General features: G+C 40.5%; 1 protein-coding gene across 1 annotated transcript in view; it reads left to right on the forward strand.

Annotated features, from left to right (window-relative positions):
* DNAH14 (dynein axonemal heavy chain 14) overlaps positions 1-6,000 on the forward strand; it is a 792,430-nt gene that overhangs the window by 779,090 nt on the left and 7,340 nt on the right. The gene's annotated exons all lie outside the window — the stretch shown is intronic.

Below are 6,000 nucleotides of genomic sequence, written 5' to 3' on the forward strand. Positions count from 1 at the left end.
TTAGAACAGGATCAGCCCCACATCTGACCCAGGCAAGTTTGTAGTCAGTCCCCCCACACACTCTCCCTTTCCTTCCCTTTAGGAGAGGCTCAGATCATGATGCAGTTGTCCCCCCTAGGTCCCTCATGCACTAAGGCCTCATAATCCACTAGAGCGGTCTCTCCTCCCCCTCCCCCTTACCCCCACATGCACCAAAATAGACTCACCCTGACCAGATCCCCCCTGTGCCTTAGCAGATGGCTCGCTTGCTCATCTTTAAACCATTGACTATATGATGTCAAAGACTGATACTAGACTCCTCCCAGAGGCCACTACATTCAAAGATGTACAGCTCCTGGAGATAGACAGCTTCCTTAAAGGACTGATTCTGTGATTCTGCTATTTTCATGCATTTACTCGTTTAAGAGTTAATTAGTGGATAGTGGCTGGGACCTGGGCCCCACCTGCATATGTCCAGAAGGAAAGATAGACATCCAACGAGAATGTGTTACAACAATATCTGACAAGGGGAAATGGGAATTATAAAGAGGAAACACTAGATTGTAAGCCCCATGAGGCCTGTTTTTACTTCCTATTGTATCCCCAGCATCTAATACACTCCCCAGCACCAAAAAGCTCTCAGTAAATATTTGAAGAATGAATGAATGAGTGACTTTCTGACTGAATGTATGAATGAATGATGCTTTGGGAGCATAAAACAGGGTGACCTAAACTAAGGGACAGGGAAAGCCACTAAGGAAACAACTAAGATGAGACTTGAAGCATGCTACCAGTTATGTATTTTCCAGGTGGGGATAGAAGGTGCCAAGTACTGTTCTGTGTATCAAGACTGTATCTTTTCTTTGTTAGTTACCAGGGGTGGGAGGGGAGGGGAGGGAACACTGGGAAAAAAATGCATTGATCCATGTCACTTTAGTTTTGTACATAAATTATATTTCAATAAAGTGTATTTTTTAAAAAAGACTGTATCTTTTCACTATACTTCTTCAATCTGTATGCTGAGCAAAATAAACTAAGAAGCTGTACTTTATGAAGAAGAATACAGCATCAGAATTGGAGGAAGGCTCTTTAACAACTTGCTATGTGCAGATTATACAGTCTTGCTAGCTGAAAGCCAAGAGGATTTGAAGCATTAACTGAAGAAGATCAAAGACTACAGCCTTCAGTATGAATTACACCTCAACCTAAAGAAATAAAAAATCCTCACAACTGGGCCAGTAAGCAGCATCATGATAAACAGAGAAAATGTTGATGTTGTCAAGGATTTCACTTTACTTGTATCCATAACCAATGCCCACGGAAGCAGCAGTCAAGAAATCAAATGATATTGTGTTGAGCAAATCTTCTGCAAAAGACCTTTTTAAAGTCTTATAAAGCAAAGATGTCACTTTGAGGACTAAGGTGAACCTGACCCAAGCTATGGTATTTTCAGTCACCTCATATGCACACAAAAGCTGAACAATGAATAAGGAAGACCAAAGAAGAATTGATGCACTTGAATTATGGTGTTGATGAAGAATTTTGAATATACCGTGGACTGCCAGTAGAAGGAACAAATCTGCCTTGCAAGAAATACAACCTGAATGTTCTTAGATGCAGGATAGTGAGACTTTGTCTCAAACACTTTGGACATCTTGTCAGTAGGGATCAGGCCCTGGAGAAGGACATCACGCTTACTAAAAAGATGAAGATCCTCAATGAAATGGATTGGCACAGTGATTGTAACAGTGGCTCAAACATAGTGACGATTGTGAGGCTAGAGCAGGAACAGGCAGTGTTTCATTCTGTTGTCCACAGGGTCGCTATGAGTCAGAACCAACTCGACAGCATCTAACAACAAAGTACTGTTCTAAGGACTGTGCACATATTAAGTCATTCAGTTCTCCTAACAATCTTATGAAGTTGTCACTGCTATTACCCCTATTTGGCACAGAGAGGTTAAGGAATTTTCCCAAAGTCATACAACTACTAACTGAGGCAAAATTTGAACTCAGCCAGATTGTCTGACCTAAAAAATTCACATGCTTAACCACTACACTTAACTGGGAATAGCATTCTTATTGGAAAGAATACCATTCAAAAGCCCAGAAGGGAGAGAGAAAAACCACATTAGAGATACCAAGCATTCAATGTTGTTAGAACAAAAGGAGCCCAGTGGGAGGATGGTATAGGTTGAAGCTGGAAAGATTGGTATAAGCAGCTCCTGGGGCTTGTGTGAGACATTAAGGGGGTTGACTTCATCCTGTAGCAATGGGAAACCACCAAAGTGTTTTAATCAAGACATGTCATGATCCAATGGCTACAGCATGGTAGAAGGTAAGGTTGTATTGGAGAAGGCAAGATTGAGTCTGGGAGGTCATGTATCATGTATGCTTTATTCTCCATGAAACAGCTGAAGGCAACTGGAGACTGGTGATAGTGGTGGGGTAGAGGACATTTAGGAAGCAGAATTGACTGGATTCTATGTTTGAAAGGATGGAAGGTGGTGATGGGGAGAAAGGAATTAAGCACGATTCTCATATTTCTGGCTTGGAAAGCTGGGTGGATGTTATTTCCTGAAATAGGGCACACAGGCAGAGGAACAAAACGATGAGGAGTAAAATAACAGTCCTGATGAATTTGAGGTACTCAGAGAAGAAAAAAAAAAAAAAAAACTGGTAAGGAGCTGGCTAGATGGGTCTAGAACTTAGGAGAGAGGTCTGGGCTAGAGAGAGTATAGCCAGTGGTTAGTGAGCACCTGAGATGAGGCTGGCATGTGCCTCCCACAGCCCCAAAGACGTTTAAAGCCCACATCTTATCTTCTTGGAGTGCCTGAATAGTGCAAATGTTAACATGCTCAGCTGCTAACTGAAAGGTTAGAGGTTTGAGTCTACCCAGAGACACCTCAAAAGAAAGGCCTGGAAATCTACTTGCAAAAAAATCAGCCACTGAAAACCCTATAGAGCACAGTTCTACTCTGACACACATGGAGTCCATGAATCAGAATTGACTCAACGACAACGGTAGCCTGCCCTCCTGGATCCTGAAGTCCTTTAAGACAAGCCCAGAGGAGGGCAAGGTCACTTTGGACTTCTTTGACCTTGAAGAGTTCTGGGGAAATTTGAGAAAAAGCATCCATGGTGGGTGGTATGGCAAAGACACCAAGTCAGGAAGATGAACTATCTGAGTGGGCACCTCGTGTTGCAGCAGAACAGAGGAAATACAGGATAGAGCAGGACAAGGTGCGCTTCAATTACCCAACTGAAGACACTGCACTTCACCCTATGAGCACTGATGTGCTAGATTCTGGACAAGGGCATTGCATGATCATGAAGTAAGATGAAGTTACCAATCTGCATAAGGGTAGATTACATAAGGAAAAGAGAGCTGTTGGCATAGAGACCAGTTAAGAGGTGTGTTAGATATTCATATTTGTACCCATTCCAAAGAAAGGTGATCAAGTAAAATGAGGAAATTATCTAACAATAACATTAATATCACATGCTGGCAAAATTTTGATGAAGATAATTCTGCAGTCTTACATTCACAGAGAGCTGCCAGAATTCAAGCCAGATTCAGAAGAGGACGTGGAATGAGGGCTATCACTGTTGAAGTCAATAGCTCTTGGCCAAAAGCAGAGAATACTAGAAAGATGTTTTCCTGTGTTTTATCATCTATGCAAAGATTTTCAATTATGAGTAACATTATGATGCATGGGAGTTTTAGAACCCTTAAATGTGCTCATGTGAAATTTGTATGTGGATCAAGAAGTTGTTGCTCTAACAGAAAAAGGGGATACTGCATGGTTTAAAATCAGGAAAGGTGGGCACTATGGTTGTATCCTTTCACCATACTTATTCAATCTGTATGCTGAACAAATAATCGGAGAAGCTAGACTATGTAAAGAGGAATGCGACATCAGGATTGGAGGAAGACTTATTAACAAGACTCACGTGATGTGCAGATGATACAACCTTACTTGCTGAAAATGAAGATGACTTGAAGCACTTATTGATTAAGGTAAAAGACTACAGACTTCACTATGGCTTACACCTGAATGTGAGGAAAATTAAAATCCTCACAACTGGACCAAAAAATAACGTCATGATAAATGGAGAACAATTGAAATCATCAAGGAATTTGTTCTACTCGGATCAACAATCAAGGCCCATGGAAACAGCATTGGGCAAATCTGCTATGAAAGACCTCTTTAAAATTCTGAAAAGCTTTGCTTCAGACTCATGGTCTTTTCAGTCACCTTATATTCACAAGAAAGCTGGAGGATAAAGAAAGAAAACAGATGCATTCAGAATATTGACTATACTATCAGAAGAATGAATAACTCAGTCTTAGAAGACTCAATGACTCCTTAGAAGCAAAGATGGAAAGACTTTAGCTTGCATACTTTGCAAATTATCAAGACAACTTTTAGAAAAGGACATCATGTGGAGACTTCTGGTAAGATGGAGGAATAGGCAGGCAAGCGACACAGACCCTCTTCAACAAAGAAAAGAAAAACCAATTGACAGAGATACAGAAGATAATCCTGGATCCCTGAGCTTTGAAAGGAACAATATAGAAGTGGATTAGGCACCAACTAGTGGAAAAACCTAAACAAAAACAGTGAGCACAAAGATGGTTGGAGCTGCTGACTGTCAGCCACTCTGACTGGACCAACAGCCTGAATATTTCCAAGTGGTGTTGGAACCTGAGAATTGACTTAAAGATCAGCCCTGGTCACCAGGAGCTGCAGGGACGACTGTGCTGGTGGCCGATGACTACAAAGGAAAACAGCAAGGAGGGAGAGACAACCTGAGCTGTGGACTTTCTGCTGTCCAGAGGGCACAGCCATTTTGATTGTTTACACGTGGCAGCCATTTTGGACATTTAAAGTCATTGAGGGGGCAGCCATTTTGAATGTTTATAAGTGGCAGCCATTTTGAATGTTTACAAGCAGTGGTCATGTTGGATATTTACAGTAACCAAGGGCACAGCCATTTTGAACATTTACAAACAGCAGCCATTTTGGATATTTAAAGTGACCAAGGGCGCAGCCATTTTGAATGTTTACAAGTAGCAACCATTTTGGATTTTAAAGTGATAGCATTCTCATTTGGATTCCAGGGACCTAAGAATAGACTCTGCTTGCCAAGGTCAGCAGGGACATACAAGAGGCTGACAACAGGAAAGGAGACAGGTGGTGAGTATATAAGTGCTGTCAACTAGTGAATAGAGAAGAACAGTACCCTGCTTGCGTAGATAACATACAAATAAAACAAAGAAAACCAAAATTGTGGGCAAGTCACTCTAACATACAATCACCAATTATATAAACATAAAAATGTCACAATGCCTTGGAGACAACAGAGCATCACAGTCCACACAAAGAAGCAAGATAAAGCAGGAGAAACAAGGGACCAGGATACAGACCCAAAACACATCCCTGAGGAAGATGCAGCATTGGAAATCCCTATAAGGAATTTAAAAGAATTGTATTTAGGTATCTTCAACTACTTGAGAGTCAGATTGAGGAAAACACAGACAAATCCCTAAAAGAATTTTGGAAGAAAATACAAGAATAAAATGACAAAATAAACGAAAAATTAGAAATGATACAAAATCTACACACAGAAATCCAGAAGATTAATACTACATTTTCAGAAATAGATAAGACATTGAATGGGCAAAGAAGCAGAATTGAATCAATGGAAGACAGAATTAGGGAGATTGTAGGCAAATACCTGAACACTTCTTTGGAAAAGGATAAACAGAAAAAAAGATCAAAACAAAATGAAGAAAACCTAAGGTTCATGTAGGATGCCATCAAAAGGAATAACCTACATGTAATCAGAATTCCAGAACAGGAAGAGAAAAATAAAACCACAGAGAAAATTGTCGAAGATTTGTTGGAAGAGAATTTTCCTGGTATGATGAAAGATGAGAATATATCCATTCAGGAAGTCCAATGAACCCCAAACAGGATAGAACACAAAAGAAAATCACCCAGAAATATCATCATCA

This window comes from Orycteropus afer, unplaced genomic scaffold, assembly GCF_000298275.1.
Source record: "Orycteropus afer afer isolate SDZICR_OR568_19922 unplaced genomic scaffold, OryAfe1.0 scaffold00039, whole genome shotgun sequence".
NCBI lineage: Eukaryota > Metazoa > Chordata > Mammalia > Tubulidentata > Orycteropodidae > Orycteropus > Orycteropus afer.